At 35.8% G+C, this 19,716-nt stretch overlaps 1 protein-coding gene across 1 annotated transcript in view; it reads right to left on the minus strand.

Annotated features, from left to right (window-relative positions):
* Positions 1-19,716, minus strand: part of ROBO2 (roundabout guidance receptor 2) — a 1,654,780-nt gene that overhangs the window by 1,433,982 nt on the left and 201,082 nt on the right. The gene's annotated exons all lie outside the window — the stretch shown is intronic.

Here is a 19,716-nt window from a genome sequence, read left to right on the forward strand (position 1 = left end):
TAGCTATACAAGCCTACCTCAAGAAACAAGAAACATCTCAAAGAAGCAATCTAACCTTATACCTAAAGGAACTAGAGAAAGAAGAACAAACAAAACCCAAAGTTAGCAGAAGGAAAGAAATGATAAAGATCAGAGCACATGTAAATGAAATAGAAACAAAGAAAACAATAGCAAAGATCAATAAAACTAAAAGCTGGTTCTTTGAGAAGGTAAACAACATTGATAAACCATTAGCCAGACTCACCAAGAAAAAGAGGGAGAGGACTCAAATCAATAAAATTTGAAATGAAAAAGAAGTTACAACAGACACCACAGAAATACAAAGCATCCTAAGAGACTACTACAAGCAACTCCATGCCAATAAAATGCACAACCTGGAAGAAATGGACAAATTCTTAGAAAGGTATAACCTTCCAAGACTGAACCAGGAAGAAATAGAAAATATGAATAGACCAATCACAAGTAATGAAATTGAAATTGTGATTAAAAATCTTCCAGCAAGCAAAAGTCCAGGACCAGATGGCTTCACAGTTGAATTCTACCAACCTTTAAAAAAGAGTTAACACCCATCCTTCTCAAATTCTTCCAAAAAATTGCAGAGGAAGGAACACTCCCAAGCTCATTCTATGAGGCCACCATCATCCTGATACCCAAACCAGACACAGATAGGAGAAAAAAAGAAAACTACAGACCAATATCACTGATGAATATAGATGCAAAAATCCTCAAGAAAACACTAGCAAACAGAATACAACAACACATTAATAGGATCATACAGCATGATCAAGTGGGATTTATCCCAGGGATGCAAGGATCCTTCAATATAAGCAAATCAATCAATGTGATACACCATATTAACAAATTGAAAGATAAAAACCATATGATCATCTCAATAGATGCAGAAAAAGCTTTTGACAAAATTCAACACCCATTTATGATAAAAACTCTCAAGAAAGTGGGCACAGAGGGAACCTATATCAACATAATAAAGGCCATATACGACAAACCCACAGCAAACATCATTCTCAATGGTGAAAAACTGAAAGCGTTTCCCCTAAGATCAGGAACAAGACAAGGATGTCCATTCTCACCACGATTATTCAACATAGTTTTGGAAGTCCTAGCCATGGCAATTAGAGAAGAAAAAGAAATAAAAGGAATACAAACTGGAAAAGACGAAGTAGAACTGTGTTTGTAGATGACATGATAGTATACATAGAGAATCCTAAAGATGCCACCAGAAAACTACTAGAGCTAATCAATGAATTTGGTAAAGTTGCAGGATACAAAATTAACACACAGAAGTCTCTTGCATTCCTATATACTAATGATGAAACATCTGAAAGAGAAATTAAGGAAATGCTCCCATTTGCAATTGCAACAAAAAGAATAAAATACCTAGGAATAAACCTACCTAGGGAGATAGTAAACCTACCTAGGCAGAAAACTATAAGACACTGATGAAAGAAATTAAAGATGATACCAACAAATGGAGAGATATACCATGTTCTTGGATTGGAACAATCAATATTGTGAAAATGACTATACTACCCAAAGCAATCTACAGATTCAATGCAATCCCTATCAAAATACCAATGGCATTTTTTACACAACTAGAACAAAAAATCTTAAAATTTGTATGGAGACACAAAAGACCCCGAACAGCCAAAGCAGTCTTGAGGGAAAAAAGTGGAGCTACAGGAATCAGACTCCCTGACCTTAGACTACACTACAAAGCTACAGTAATCAAGACAATATGGTACTGGCAAAAAAACAGAAATATAAATCAATGGAACAAGATAGAAAGCCCAAAGGTAAACCCACACACCTATGGTCAACTAATCTATGACAAAGGAGACAAGGATATACAATGGAGAAAAGACAGTCTCTTCAATAAGTGGTGCTGTGAAAACTGGACAGCTACATGTAAAAGAATGAAATTGGAACACTCCCTAACACCATACACAAACATAAACTCAAAATGGATTCAAGACCTAAATGTAAGACCGGACACTATAAAAGTCTTAGAGCATAACATAGGAAGAACACTCTTTGACATAAATCACAGCAAGATCTTTCTTGATCCACCTCCTAGAGTAATGGAAATAAAAACAAAATTAAACAAATGGGACCTAATGAAACTTAAAAGCTTTTTCCACAGCAAAGGAAACCATAAACAAGATGAAAAGACAACCCTCAGAATGGGAGAAAATATTTTCAAACGAAGCAACATACAAAGGATTAATCTCCAAAATATATAAACAGCTCATGCAGCTCAATATTAAAAAACAAAAAATCCAATCCAGAAATGGGCAGAAGACCTAAATAGACATTTCTCCAAAGAAGACATACAGATGGCCAAGAAGCACATGAAAAGCTGCTCAACATCACTAATTATTAGAGAAATGCAAAGCAAAACTACAATGAGGCATCACCTCACACCTGTTAGAATGGGCATCATCAGAAAATCTACAAACAACAAATGCTGGAGAGAGTGTGGAGAAAAGGGAACCCTCTTGCACTGTTGGTGGGAATGTAAATTGACACAGCCACTATTGAGAAGAGTATGGACATTCCTTAAAAAACTAAAAGTAGAATTACCATATGATCCAGCAATCCCACTACGGGGTCTATACCAAGAGAAAACCATAATTCAAGAAGATACATGCACCCCAATGTTCATTGAAGCTCTATTTACTACAGCCAGCTCATGGAAACAACCTAAATGCCCATCGACAGATGAATGGATAAAGCAGATGTCATACATATATACAATTATATTGTATATATGTATATTGTATATATGTATATATGTATATTACTCAGCTTTAAAAAGGAACAAAATTGGGTCATTTGTTGAGACATGGATGGATCTAGAGACTGTCATACAGAGTGAAGTAAGGCAGAAAGAGAAAAACAAATATCGTATATTAAGGCATATATGTGGAACCTAGAAAAATGGTCCAGATGAACCGGTGTGCAGGGCAGAAATTGAGACACAGATGTAGAGAACAAACGTATGGACACCAAGGGGGGAAAGCAGCCAGGGGTGGTGGTGATGGTGTGATGAACTGGTTGATTGGGATTGACATGTGTACACTGATGTGTATAAAACTGATGACTAATGAGAACCTGTTATATAAAAAAATAAATAAAATTCAAAAATTCAAAAATAAATAAATAATTTTTTTTAAAAAAAAGCTTGATCTGTGAAATGATCAATAAAATTGATAAGCCTCTAGCCAGACCAAGAAAAAAGAGAGAGGACACAAATTACTAATATCAGAAATGAAAGGAGGAACACCACTACAAATCCCTCAGATATTGTAAGGATAATAAAGGAATACCGTGAACAATCCTATGCCCACAGATTTGATAACCTAGATGAAACAGACCAATTTCTTAAAAGACACAATCTGCTAAAACTCACAGAAGAAGAAATAGATAATCTGAATAAACCTATATCTATTAAAGAAACTGAATCAATAATTTATAACCTTCCAAAGCAGAAAGCACCAGCCCTAGATGGGTTGAGTAGTGAATTCTGACAAATTAATTCCTTAATTTCTTAAGGAAGAAATTATACCAATTCTTTACAATCTGTTTCAAAAGATAGCAGATGAAATATGTCTTAACTCATTCTATGTGACCAACGTTACTGTAATACCAAAGTCAGACAAAGACAGTATAAGAACACTACAAACCAGTATCTTTCATGAACATAGATGTAAAAATCCGCAACAAAATATTAGCAAATCAAATCCGGCAATGTATAAAAAGAATTATACAGGGCTTCCCTGGTGGCACAGTGGTTGAGAGTCCGCCTGCCGATGCAGGGGACACGGGTTCGTGCCCCGGTCCTGGAAGATCCCACGTGCCACGGAGCGGCTGGGCCCATGAGCCATGGCCGCTGAGCCTGCATGTCCGGAGCCTGTGCTCCGCAACGGGAGAGGCCACAACAGTGAGAGGCCCGTGTACCGCAAAAATAATAATAATAAAAGAATTATACATAACGACCAAGTGAGATTTTTTTCCCCATGTATGCAAGGCTAGTTCAACACCGAAAAATCAATTAATGTAGTCTATCAAATCAACAGGCTAAAACAGAAAAAAACACATGATTATTTCAATAGATGTAGAAAAAGCTTTTGGTAAAATTCAGCACCCATTCATGATGAAAACTTTCAGTAAACTAGGAATAGAGGGGAACATCTTCAGCTTGGTAAAGAACATCTACTAAAACCCTACAGCTAGCATTGTGCTTAATGGTGAGAAAAATTAAAACGAGATACCACTGCATGTCTATTAGAGTGGCCACAATCTGGAATATACATTCACCCAAACCCATAGACTGTACAACACCAAGAATGAACTATAATGTAAACTAGGGACCTGGGGGGATTACAATGCATCAATGTAAATTATCAATTGTAAGAAATGTACCAGTCTTGAGGTAGATTTTTTTTTTATTAATTAATTTATTTATTTATGGCTGCGTTGGGTCTTCGTTGCTGCACCTGGGATTTCTCTAGCTGCGGCGATCAGGGGCTACTCTTCATTGTGGTGCTTGGGCTTCTCACTGTGGTGGCTTCTCTTGTTGCAAAGCACGGGCTCTAAGTACGCAGGTTCAGTACCTGTGGCTTGCGGGCTACAGAGCGCAGGCTCAGTAGTAGTGGTGCACGCACTTAGTTGCTCCGCAGCATGTGGGATCTTCCCGGACCAGGGATCGAACCCATGTCCCCTGCACTGGCAGGAGGATTCTTAACCACTGCACCACCAGGGAAGTCCCAAGGTGGATATTGATTAACAGTAGAGACTATGTAAGTGGGAGGGAAATGGAGTCTATGGGAAATCTCTTTACCTTTCCCTCAATTTTTCTGTGAACCTAAAACTGCTCAAAACAAAATGTCTAATAAAAAAAAAAGAGGAAGAAAACCTAATGAGTAAATTTGTTGAGGGAAATATTAAAAACAAAACAAGAAGAAATAACAAACCTTGGACCTTGAATTTCTTATGCTTTTCTTGGTTGTCAACTCTTTACACATGTTGTCATAATCTGACACTGGAGGAATTGAGTACCTCCTGTTTACTCCAAAGGGAAAGAATTCATGAAAACTTGAGTATGGTTTCCTGTGGACTTTGCCCCATTCATCTTCCCTTTGCTTTGCATCCTTTTGCTGTAATAAACCTATGTGTTGTGATATGCCTATTTTTTGCATCCTGTGATGCCTCCCAGTGAATCACTGAATCAGGGGATGGTCTTCTGGACTCTACACAGAAGGCTACTGGAATTTTCACAAGGCTCATACTTGCTATTATTTAGTTATTTTTCAAGTTTGCTAGTGATATATGGTTATGCGTCACTGTGGTTTAATTTTTCTGATTTGAGTTACTTTATTCTCTAATTAATAGGGACATTTCATTTGATAGATACTTGTGAAATAAACAATTAATAATCATTGCAATTTACAAAATTTTGGGCCTATAATCCCTAAATTGAAAATAATATAATCTTGCTCCAATAATGCTTGGAAGAATGCTAAGTACCGACTTGCTTTATGTCAAAACAGTTAAAACTCAGAGCAAAATTATCAATGCTCATCTGCTATTTGTGTTGGGAATTTAGTAATAGTGACCAGTGAAAGCACATGTACAGAAAAATATTGAGGTGCTCTGTCCATATTCTCCTTAGGACTGAGCTTTTATACATGTCAGTTGCTGACAGGTCTCAGTTGAGTCCCTCCCCAGGAAGAGCACTTGCCAAAGTTGATACCACATATGGTGGCTGAACATCTTGCCCTGCTTAATCCTGCTTCCTTCCCTTCCTTATGGGTTTTTGTTTTCAGTTCACTCCCCAGTAACTTCATGAAAACAAATCTCTGTCTCAGATTTTTTTTTTTTTCAGGAATCCAACCTAAGAAAAAGTCATAATATATAAAGTCTCTGTTAAATTTCTAAAGGAAACAGTCTACCTAGGTCTTCAAGATGTCTTGGATAATAAAGCAATTCCTAATTTAAGAATTGATAAGATAGGACTTGATCTTGTGTCCTTATCTTTTTATAAATTCTACTGCAATGAATGGACATTATGCTGTAATGTAATAGTATATCATAAGTAGATTTTTCAATCTCAAGCAGTTATGCAAAAAAAGAATAGTAGAAAGTACTTTTAAAATTTAGCACAAATGACATAATATACTATATAAATGAATTCAATGATTTTTTTTTTCAGTGTGACAACTGTGGTCCAGAAAACTTTAATGAAATACTAAGTTAAATTTCTCGTTTGTAAAATTGTGAGTCTCCTCTTCTCAGGGTTATTTAATCAACAAGTATTTTTTTAGTGCTTTGCATATTTCCATCACCGAATGCCCTGGGGACATGAGAAAAAACATTAAATATAGGATCTCTGCAAAAAGAGCTTGAAATCTGGAGGGGATTCAAGGGGTATTTTCATCACTAAATATTGAAAAAAATAGAACTATATTCAAGAGTGTGTTTTACTAACTGCCACACACGACTGGCTGCTTAAATCCTCCATTTTTGCCTACCGAATGCTCATTTTGTTTGGAACATGAATGAACCATGATTAGTCCCAGCCAATGACAACAATCCTCTTCCTCTTTTGAAGACAGTTGATTTTCCAGGTTCTTTTCTGATTAGTGGTGGCCATGTGACTTGCTTGTGGCCAATAAGATGTAAGGAGATATTGGTGGAAGGGCTAGTGGTGTTACTTTTTTGCTTGTCTTTCTTCCTTGAAAACAGATACATGATACCTAGAATATGTGTATCTATACCTATATATATTGTGTGTATGCGTATGAATATATGGACATATGTGTATATACATATATAGTATACAAGTTCTTTAAATATATGTAAATAATATCCTATAATATCCTATGCAACATTTTACATCTTTCCTTTTTCATTCAACAATGTTTTGACCTCTCAAATTTTTTTTATGAACATGTATTTCCTTCCTTTAACTGAGAAACATGCCATCAAATGAGACTATAGCAATATAAACATAAACAGTATTTCAACTGTTTTACTATTACAAACGACACTGCAATAAATGTCCAAATCTAAGTCTTGTTCTCATTAAGTGTTTCTAATGTGGAATGTTGGGGGCGCAATCTATATACATCTCCATTTTTCTCTGGATACTGACAATTGCTCTGCAGGGTTGTACTTTCTACACTCCCACAAAGTATATATGAAGGTGCCCATTTCTTCACATCCTTTCAAAAACTGATACCATCAGACTTTATTTTCTCAATCTGAAGGGTGAAGATATTTCACCATCATTTTAATATAATCCCCAACGACTAGCAGCTAAGAACCTTCTCATATGTTTCTTTTAAAATTTCTTTTAGCTTATGTTATTTTTACACTTCAGATGAATCAGGTCCTATAGCATAAGAGAGACCTTGCAACTAAAATATGTTAATATGATCTGGAGGTATAGTCAAAAAATATGAAAATATCCTCATGCTAGGACATGGATCAAGAAATAACTCTGTTAATTAGTATCAAGCAGAATTAAGTCAATATTCCAAAAAATTTCCAAGCATTTGAGGAATGACCTCAGTCATCAAGGTTATTGGCTATAGAGGCACGTCTCCTAATATTTTAGGCTCTTCTGTGCTCTCATGAAAGTACCATGCTTTTTAGCACATAAACCTCTCCAGCTATGGGTTTTAGCAGTCACAGCGCCTCACAGGGCATGTTTAATTCCTTTTCAAATAGACATAAGAAGAGCTCTCTTTCCTAAACTCAGTTTCATCTTAAATATAAAGTTATAAATGTGAAAGCACCCGTGTATATTCTAAAGCACTCTACAAATGGAAGCATTAATATCATTGCCTAGTTTTGCTGGGGTTAAATTCTATGAGATCGAGTACTGTATTTCAGTTGGCTTCCAATTACAAAGTCATATCTGAATACAAGAAATGAACACCTTTCTTTTAAGAATATATGAAGCAAAATCCATCCTGGAATTCTCCTATATAAAATGAAAGTTTAATTTCCTTAAAGTGTATGTCATCTTATTCCCTAGTGTATAGCAGCAAATTGTTTGCTTTTTACTTTCTTGCTATAAATGGCAGAGACTATTTTTTACATCATTTGAACAGAGCCTTTGGTCATCAATAGATGGAAATGTGAACCATATTATCCTTGCCAAAGTCACTGAAAATGCAGCTATGGAAATCACACTCTCGAATTTCAGTTAAAAAAAAAAAGTACCCGGATCTTGAGATTATTTTTTGAAATGGCAAATCATTTGTTTTATTCTCTTCTGTGTTTTCATAGAGTATAACCTCACAGAAATAAACTTGTTGCATCTCTGAGTTCTCTGAACTGCAGGAGACCAGTAGCTACAGACCATGACGATTCACAAGTTATTACTGTATGCCAAACGCTTAAATCATAATTGCAATTTTCACCCTTCCTCTTATTATGAGAAAAAAAAAGATTCAAAGTATTTCCAAGGAGTGACACACAACTACATATGAAGCGCTGAATGACTACATTTAAATTCTCTTTTCTTTTTAAAAATAAATGTACAATGCAATACTTGCTATCAAAAGAAGTAGCAGTTTATAATTCTTGACTTAGTATCAGTGAGTGGAGACGTTTTGGCTGGCATCACCCAACCAAAATGGCTGTATGTAAATTTCCAACCTGAGTAAGATTCTTGTCCAGAGAATACATACAAAGACAAACACAAACACATTCACATACACACATACAAACACACACACACATCCTTGGGGATAACCTTTCCTTCAGGGAAAGAGTGGGCCTGCACATCAACTTTCTTTAGACAAAATGACTAGTTTTCAGCTAGGCAAGATAATTTCCTAAAAGGTTTCCCCAAAGTAGATTTTGAATCAGAAAACAGTTATTGTAAATTAATACAATGTCACTGGTCTGAGAGGAAAGATTTATGTGCTCTTCCTCCAAAGGCTAGAAACTGAGCAGTTCTTTGTTTAAGATCATCCACTTGATGTCTCCTTTTTTTATAAGAGAAATCTGAAGAGCTCTGTGCCGTAAACGACACATTTTCTGTTAAGCATAACTAATCAAATATACAGTATGTAACTGTGTATAAATGGCACTCACTTCAGTGCTGCTGCTTTACTCTTTTCCTGGTATGAAAATGCTTGAAGAACATCCAGTTCTTTAAAATGATCATTTTACCCTCTGTAATTTTGAAAGTATCCAGGCATTTTGTTTCTGGGAAAGTTTTGTACAACAGATTTTCTATTGTTGTAACATGGCAATTTGCATTATAATCTATAAATTGAATTCATAATCCTAAAAAAATTGTATAGAAGTTACTCTTTGATAAAGGTCAGATGTCCACTGATTGATTTTCTGAAGTTTATTTCAATTTACTATCTTGGTGGTGTTTTTTGTGAGTTTAGTTGTTGCTTTATATGTTAAATCATATCCAAGAAAGCCTGTAACTCTTTGGTCATGGGATAAGAAATATTCATTTGTTTTCCATATGAACTTGTCCAACTGTATCATAGGAGTCAAACTGTTTAAATATTTATATTTTATAAAATTATATATGTTAGTTACATCCTATTTTATAGTCTACTTGTTTTAAAGTAATACAATTTGGTGACATTTTACCCTGATCTTTTCATTATAGCAATAAACAAAGTACTGTTTAATCTAAAAAAATTCTTAAATATATCACAACAAAGAGTTCTCCTACAAATTGAGCTATGATTATTAATTTGATGGCTCTTAAGGAATGAAATGGGATATAACTTAGTGAAAAGTTCCACAAGAAAATTTTCCAGCTTTCAGAAGTGGCCTACGAAGTCACTGTGGTAGAGACGTAGCTGGTAATGTGGTTGATGTGGATGGATCAATGCAAAACTTCACAAAGACTGGTGACCTCTCCCACAAGTAAAAATAAAATCACAGTGACAGATAATCTTTAAGAAAAAGCTTTGCTCTAGGAAGTCCTGAGTGTCTAAGCTCCCTCACTATGACTAAGAATCTTTGATGATAGAATTTGACCACAACGTAGTCCCTCCCCTACTTACCCTATATCACGTATCAAACATTATCTGGAAGTAAATATGTAAAAGTAATGTGGCTGGCCGTTTCACAATATAGTAAAGAGATGCTCAGTCCCAAACAAGTCTTTTGTTTTCCCAAATGAATGACATCAGATATACAGACATTAATATACTTTAACTACCCTAGGTGCCAAACTTAAAACTCTTTTACTCTGTATCTATAAATAGAAGGCAAGTAATCATGCTTAATGATGATGACTATCCAACAGCAGACTTAGAAATAATTTTCATGTGATACTGCATTCCCTCAAAAGTCCAGAGCTTGTGGTTCCTAACCCCATAGAGTACAGGAATTATATTTCTATTTCTATATTCCTCAATTAAATTTAGCTTGATAGGAGCCATGATGACACTGCTTTTTCAATAAATGTGTTGATGATAAAATTTAAATTCTTTCCTGTCTTGAAGCAAACATCTTGCAACAATTACAGATTAGCAGACTGGTCTACATTGACACTCCTATTTTCAAACTAATGTTTGTTTGATAAATAATCACATTCTTTAAGCTTAGAAACTAAGAGCTTGGCCTGGTTTACTTCTTTATCCTTGATACTAAATGCTGACAATGCTATTTTTCCCTTTATATTTATTTTAACAGTCTAAGGCACAGTTCTTTGTAATAAATAAACCATCAGTTAAACTGAATACACAAGCTTATGGGGGTGGGGGGGGAAGTGCAGAATCACAAAATTATTGATGCAGTAGAGTACAAAGCCCAGACATAAATTACAATTTTAACTTAAAAATATTTCCATGTTTAGATTGGTAAATGCTATTACAAATGCTTACTTTGCAGATTTTGCTTTAGTTCAGTAAAAACTGTACTACTGGACACCAGGTTTTAATTGTGAAACATTTTTCTACGTTTATTTGAGATGAGTTCACCCTGACCTTCTTTATTGAACTAGCTTGATACGTCTTATTACAATCTCATTGCATAGAACTCTGTTTGGCACTCATGAACATTAATAGTACTCATCAAAGTACTTATAGAAGCTGAAAAAACAATGTAAAAAATATTTTTTTTCATTGACTCTGATGTCCTATGTGTGTTATGTCAATTAGTGAGTATGAAAATTTATGGTAAGTGTTATTCTGGTCCCTAATTTAATATGTAGGATAGTCTGTAAATTTATCCTAATGTTATTATGCCAAGCAACCTTAGCATAGAAATAGTTCCAAAATGCAAATCTTAGGAGATATTAGGAGTAAAGATTACTAGATGAACTCATCATAAGATAAGTAGTAAGAGTTATCATGAGATAAGTAATCCCAGAGAACCTCATAATGAATTGTAAATGCTATTCAAGGTAACAAGTATAAAAATGTTTCCTTGAAATCAGGAAAGAATACAGCAGAAACACTAACTGGATCCAGAGAAGTTCTTCAGAATCTAAACTTTCCTGGATAGTTTCCATCTTTTTGAATTAGGTAATTTGATTTTTTTTTTTTCATTCAAGAAAAATAACATTTAGCTTTAAGCATGATTATTTTCTTATACATCTTTCTTGACATTAATCCAGTTTGTTTTTTAAACAAGGAAAAGTACCTCATTACTTTTAAAATGAATCGCGTTAAGTTAGTGATTAGTTTTCTTCACTGAATGAGTTTGTACTAACAGGTATAACAATGGATATATGGATTTAAACATCTGAGCAAAAAATAAAAATTTCTAAGAAGTCATCCAAAAAGCAACAAAAAACAACAGAAAAGGTAATTTCATATTTTGGGAAAATTGAGAAACATATAATAACCCAACCCTTCTCCCCCCCATAGGTAGATTTGTGGCCCAAAGCAACATGGATCAAGTAGGGAAAGGTGTAGGAAGAAGATAGTATATGAAGGAGTGTGAACTAAGCATGGGGAATCTTAGAAAGGAAGAAAAAGTGAACTTCTTCAAGGTGAGGGCCACTCCAGGAGTAGCAAACTTGGAATTCTCTTTTTTAACAATGGGAACAGGACTTATACTGGCTGGTAGCAGAAGAGTACTGAATTTGGTTTAGGTCTGAGAAACAGAAAAAGTAAGGCTAACTAATGAATTAATTCATAAGTCATCTTTCCAGAAACCAGTTAACCAGTTTGTCATAGTGATTACAGAAGAAAAGGGAGCCTTGCTTTATAAAAAAAAAAAAAAAAAAGATGAAATAAAAAGAAAAAATAGAAACAAAATCCCATGAAGCTGCCTACCTCATTCGTTGGGGATAAGAAAAACTGAACTTACATGGAAGAAACTTGGTATTATAATAATGATTATAATTAGCCTTGAACCCAGCCTTACACAACCCCTACCCTACCCCCTACCTGAACTATAATTGATCTATGAAAATATCCTCCCTTCAATGATGCATAATTTTAAAAATCCTGAATAACATATGTACAAAGATTTTTTTTTTAAGGAGTGAGAGAACAGGTGAAGCATGTACAGAAAATGACAAATTCCCAGCTATGAAGATGATAAAAATTGTGACCATATATTTTCACCACTGAGTTAAAAAGATAATTCCTTCAATGAATCAAGAACACTAGGCAAAAGGCCAACAGTTCAGGGAATAAATAACAAAACAATCAGGAGAGATTTAAAAATTGAGTTGGGGGACAGAGGGTTCAACAAAAAATGGAAGAAAATATAAAAACATCATAGAAATAAGGTGAATCTGAATGTAGCACAGGAAATATATAAATACTAAAATAACACGAAGAAACAAAGGATACAAAAATTGAAACAGAATAGGAAAGTGGAAATAGTTTAAATGAGTACAAATGTTTAAAAAGAGAAAAGGTAAATTAAAATGACAGATATAGAAAATAATCAAAGAAAATTCATAAGCTTGGTTGAGCTCTCTAAAGAAGACAATCACAGTAACAAAACAGAAGAAAATATAAAATGAAATGTTCAGGTAAGAAGAAGAGACTATTTAAAAATAGAAGATTAATAATATTACATATAGTTCTATAGGATTATAGTGATAAAGTTTAGCATTAGAAAAAAATTATATCCATAAATAGAAAAACAAAAACCTAAATAAAATATATTATAACACATAAAATGACATGCTGGAACTAAGATCACATATAAGTTTCACATAATAAATAAAAGACTTCTATATTTCTTTTCCCAAAATAAAACCCAACTATAGGCTCTATAAGAAATACACCTTATACAATATACTTTAGAAAAGTGAAACCAAGATGTCAAAGTATACGAAAAAATCACACAAAAAGAAATCCAGGATTGAAATCTTTTAACAGGCAAACATTAAGTCAGGCCACGAAACATTAGACAAATTTATGGAGGGTATTTTTTTGTTGTTATAAGTTGTAGTTCACAATGAATACCTATGCCCATAATACCACAACATCAACAGCATAAAGCAAACTAGAGAGAACACATAGGAAGAAAAGGACAAATGCATTAGTCCTATCTCTCCATCCCTGAAAATTAAAGGGATAAAAATAAGGACCAAGAAGATCTAAATAACATAAACATCCAATAGTGTATACCAAGCTCTGTATCTTGAAAAAGAGAACAGAACATAACCTGCTTTCAAGTATCCACTGATTATTTACCAAAAGCGTCAATATTTTCAGCCCTGAAGAAAAATGTAATAACTCCCCAAAGTAGGAAAAGATAGTATGCATATTCTCATCACTGTGCAAGTAATAATAATAACAACAACAAAAAACAAATAGAAACATCTGAAAACAAAAAACTGAAATCTCTCTTCTTGGGTCATAGAGAAAATCCCACATACGATTGAAAATATCCAGAAAAATAAAAATAAGGAAACCCTAAATATTTTCTTAGACACAATCCACAAATTACCTCCTAAGAATATAATATTCTTTCCCTTATTTTACATTTGGTAACATTTGCACTACAAAAGCCACATAGCCACACAGCTAGGAAGGGGATGAACTGAATTTAAGCTCTGTTGATCGATTCCAAATTTGTATGTTTGTTTGTTTGTTTGTTTTACATTAGTCATCAGTGCCTTTCAAAGCATCAGTCTTTCTTCCATCATCTGTAAACTGAGAAAGTTAAACTGGAAAATAATAGCTAATGTTATATACTGCTTACATACAATGTTACAGGTATCTTCCTTGTATCAATGTTTAACCCTCACATCAATTCCATGAGGATGAATATTATTATTAAGCCTAATTTAAAGGAAAATAAATTGAAGCACAGAGAGTTACATATCTTCTCCAACTTACAGAGCTACCAATATTCAAATGAGAATCTGAACCCAGAGGATCTGGTTGACAGTGGAGTTACCCACACTTTAGAGGTAATCTGCCTCTAAGGGACCTTCTGTTCTCGAGTTCCATTAAGACACATACCTTAGTATTCGTGACATGAATGTCTTAAATAATTTATCAAAGAACACTGTATGTCTCTCAGTGAATTACATGTGGATAACAAGATTTTCTCCAGGGTAAATGAAGAGTAAAATGCCAGGGTCCAATCATACAGAACAACAACCCCAATTGTTAGCAAAACAAAGGAACTGTTTCAGTACTGTAGGCAGCAAATGTCCCAAATAAGCTTTTGAATATAACACAGATGGTGGAAGTTTGATCCAGTGCTGTTACATAAACACATTAGTTTATAAATGAAATTGTCCAACATCAGTAACAAATAGCCATACATCTGCTTTTTAGAACAGAATACTGCACTATTTTTAGAACAGAACACTGGAATTCTTTTCCCTGATTACAAGGAATTTAGAAATGAATCACACAGATGCTCTGCTATTCACAGTTAAACAATTGTTTTCCTCCTCCTTCCTTACTATTTTACTAATATTACTTTATTATGTTGAACCTAAAAATTGAACTAGAAAAGTTAAATGTAAACCAATATATTAAAGACAGTAATCATCCAAATTGCTACTACTGGGGAAATAATTCTACCATATGTATTCTGTTCCACTGACCGTGAAATTGCTGCTCTCATCAAATGGTGTGCTTGACCCTGAGCGCAGTAACCACCATTTTCTACTTTTAGAGCTTCAATAATTTCATTGCATCCCTTTTATTCTTGGAATACAAATCTATCTAATAATAAGATGTTCTGTTTTATTCTCCCATCTCACCTATCACTGCTATACTCTCAATATGACTTCTCAAAAAGTTTAGGTTATTTACTATGTGGCTATCAATCTGGTAAGGGCTTGTATCAAGCACCAGTATCAGAGAATTAAGTATTAATATTTCAGGTGGGTTTTGCTCTGGTTTGGATGGGGAATGAGAAAAACAGAAAGAGGAAAGAAACATATCCTTGCAGAAGGAACTCACATAATACTTCATATATCTTAAGAGAAGTTTTATAGAAATTTCTAAGGGGTTCAAATGAATGAGATATTTTGTTTGGGAGATGCAAAACAGGTAGAATTTGTCATCTTACTCGCACATAGAGAATGTTTCTTATAATGATTAATATGGGGCTAAGTTCTTAGGTAGAACAGTCCTAGCCATGTTAGAATCTTAAGAGGGAAAAGAAATATTACATCATTTATTAATTAAAACTACCTAAGTAGTCTAAATGAGAATTTAAAAGTATGTGAAAGTCTGTATATAATACTTTAACCGACATAAAAATAACCTATAGAGTTAACAATCACACTTCTTAAGTAACAGTCACATGTTTAATGTCAGAAAAATCAGATTACATAGCAAAATAAAAAAAGACTAAGGAATTCTGTGAACATAAGTTTGAATGTTGCCTCACCACTCAAATATGGGACAATGTAGCACTAGTGATGAGATCTGACAATGATAAATAACAGCATTTAAAAAAAAAGAAAAAAAAAAGGTAGGACATACATGGTCTTTAAAATCCCCTTCTGCTCTATGACGATGAGTGATGATATCTACTCAAAATTCCAGAGAATGTATCAGTGTAAAATAAAGTTGGCTCCTATTTTGAATGCCGTTTTTTTTTCCATGATAATATGACATTTCACAAATGTTAAAAGTCCAACTGCTTGCTAGAACATTAACCCTAAGCTTGCCTCTGCATTCCTATGAATGACCTTAACTCAATAATTATTTGAAAGACCTTCAAGATGGTGGAACAGTAAGACGTGGAGATGACCTTCCTCCCCACAGATACACCAGAAATACATCTACCCGTGGAACACCTCCCACAGAACACCTACCGAATGCTGGCAGAAGACCTCAGACTTCCCAAAAGGCAAGAAACTCCCCATGTACCTGGGTAGGGCAAAAGAAAAAAAGAAAAAACAGAGACAAAAGAAGAGGGATGGGACCTGCACCTCTGGGAGGGAGCTGTGAAGGAGGAAAGGTTTCCACACGCTAGGAAGCTCCTTCACTGCTGAAGATGGGGGGTGGGCGGAGTGGAAGATTCGGAGCCACGGAGGAGAGCACAGCAACAGGGGTGCGGAGGGCAAAGCAGAGAGATTCCTGCACAGAGGACGGGTGCCGGCTGGCACTCACCATCCTGAGAGGCTTGTCTGCTCACCCGCCGGGGCGGGCGGGGCTGGGAGCTGAGGCTCGGGCTTCGGTCGGAGCGCAGGGAGAGGACTGGGGTTGGCAGCGTGAACACAGCCTGAAGGGGTTACACGTCTAGCTGGAAGGGAATCCGGGAAAAAGCCTGGACCTGCCTAAGAGGCAAGAGACTACTGTTTTGAGGTGCACGAGGAGACGGAATACAGAGCACTGCCTAAAAGAGCTCTAGAGATGGGTGTAAGCCACGGTTATCAGCGTGGACACCAGAGACCCAGCATGAGACGCTAAAGCTGCTGCTGCTGCCACCAAGAAGCCTGTGTGCAAGCACAGGTCACTATCCACACCCCCCCTCCCGGGAGCCTGTGCAGCCCGCCACTGCCAGGGTCCCATGATCCAGGGACAACTTCCCCGGGAGAACGCAAGGCACGCCTCAGGCTGGTGTAGCATCATGCCAGTCTCTGCAGCCGCAGGCTCGCCCCACATCCATACCCCTCCCTCCCCCTGGCCTGAGTGAGCCAGAGCCCCCGAATCACCTGCTCCTTTAACCCCGTCCTGTCTGAGCGAAGAACAGACGCCTTAAGGTGACCTACACACAGAGGCGGGGCCAAATCCAAAGCTGAACCCCGGGAACTGTGCGAACAAAGAAGAGAAAGGGAAATTTCTCCCAGCAGCCTCATGAGCAGCGGATTAAAGCTCCACAATCAACGCGATGTACCTGCATCTGTAGAATACCTGAAAAGACATCGAATCATTCCAAAACTGAGGCTGTGGACTTTGAGACCAACTGTAGACTTGGGGTTTGCTTTCTGTATCTAATTTCTTTCTGATTTTATGTTTATCTTAGCTTAGTATTTAGAGCTTGTTATCATTGGTAAATTGGTTTATTGTTTTGGTTGTTCTCTTCTTTTTTTTTCTTTATATATATATGTATATATATATATATAAATTTTTTCTTTTTCTCTTTTTGTGAGTCTGTATTTGTATGCTTCTTTGTGTGATTTTGTATACATAGGTTTGCTTTAAACATTTTTCCTAGGGTTCTGTCTGTGTGTTTTTTGTTTTCTTTTTAGTATAGATTTTAGCACTTCCTCTCACTAGTGGATTTCTTTATTGGTTTGGTTGTGTTCTTTTTTTTCCTTACTTTTTATTTTGATAATGTTTTTATTTTAATGAATTATTTTATTTATTTTTTTTCTTGCTTGCTTTTTTTCTCCCTTTTCTTCTGAGCCGTGTGGCTGACAGGGTCTGGTTGCACAGGCCGGGTGCCAGGCTTGCGCCTCTGAGGTGGGAGAGCTGCGTTCAGGACACTGGTCCACCAGAGACTTCCCGACCCCAGGTAGTATCAATCAGCAAGAGCTCTCCCAGATATCTCCATTCCAACACTAACACACAGCTCCACTCAAAGACAAGCAAGCCCCACTGCAGGACACACTATGCCATACAACTAGCAAGACAGGAACACAACCGCACCCATTACCAGAGAGGCTGCCTAAAGTCATAATAAGTTCACAGACACCCCAAAACACATCACCAGACATGGTATTACCTACCAGAAAGACAAGATAAAGCCTCATTCACTAGAACACAGGCACCAGTCCCCTCCACCACGAAGCCTACACAACTGACTGAACCAACCTTACCCACTGGGGGCAGACACCAAAAACAGCGGGAACTATGAACCTGCAGCTGGTAAAAAGGAAACCCCAAACACAGTAAGTTAAGCAAAATGAGAGACAGAGAAATACAGAGCAGATGAAGGAGCAACGTAGAAACCACCAGACCAAACAAATGAAGAGGAAATAGGTAGTCTACCTGAAAAAGAATTCAGAGTAATAACAGTAAAGATGATTCAAAATCTTGGAGGTACAATGGAGAAACACAAGAAATGTTTAACAAGGACCTACAAGAACTAAAGAGCAAACAAACAATGAAGAACAACACAATAAATAAAATTAAAAGTTCTCTAGAAGGAATCAATAGCAGAATAACTGAGCGAGAAGAATGGTTAAGTGACCTGAAAGATAAAATACTGGAAATAACTACTGCAGAGCAGAATAAAGAAAAAAGAATGAAAAGAATTGAGGACAGTCTCAGAGACCTCTCGGACAATATTAAACACATCAACATTCGAATTATAGGGGTCCCAGAAGAAGAAGAGAAAAAGGAACGGACTGAGAAAATGTTTGAAGATATTATAGTTGAAAACTTCCTTAATATGGGAAAGGAGATAGTCAATCAAGTCCAGGAATCACAGAGAATCCCATACAGGATAAATCAAAGGAGAATACGCCAGACACATATTAATCAAACTATCAAAAATTAAATACAAAGAAAAAATATTAAAAGCAGCAAGGGAAAAGCAACAAATAACATACGAGGGAATCCCCATAAGGTTAACAGCCAATCTTGCAGCAGAAACTCTTCAAGCCAGAAGGGTGTGGCAGGACATATTTAAAGTGAGGAAAGGGAAACACCTACAACCAAGGTCACTCTACCCAGCAAGAATTTCATTCAGATTCAACAGAGAATTAAAAACTTTACAGACAAGCAATAACTAAGAGAATTTAGCACCACCAAACCAGCTTTACAACAAATGCTAAAGGAACTTCTCTAGGTAGGAAACACAAGAAAAGGAAAAAATCTACAATAACAAACCCAAAAGAATTAAGAAAACGGTAATAGGAACATACATATCAATAATTACCTAAAATGTAAATGGATTAAATGCTCCAACCAAAAGACACAGACCAGCTGAATGGATACAAAAACAAGACCTGTATATATGCTGTCAACAAGGGTCCCACTTCAGACCTAGGGACACATACAGATGGGAAGTGAGGGGATGGAAAAAGATGTTCCAGGCAAATGGAAATCAAAAGAAAGCTAGAGTACCAATTCTCATATCAGACAAAATAGACTTTAAAATAAAGACTATTACAAGAGACAAAGAAGGAGACACTACATGATGATCAAGGGGTTGATCCAAGAATAAGATATAACAATTGTATATGTTTATGCACCAAATATAGGAGCACCCCAATACTTAAGGCAAATGCTAATAGCCATAAAAAGGGAAACTGACAGTAACACAATCATAGTAGGGGACTTTAACACACCACTTTCACCAATGGACAGATCA

Source organism: Pseudorca crassidens, chromosome 5 (genome assembly GCF_039906515.1).
Source record: "Pseudorca crassidens isolate mPseCra1 chromosome 5, mPseCra1.hap1, whole genome shotgun sequence".
In the NCBI taxonomy this organism is placed as follows: Eukaryota; Metazoa; Chordata; class Mammalia; order Artiodactyla; family Delphinidae; genus Pseudorca; species Pseudorca crassidens.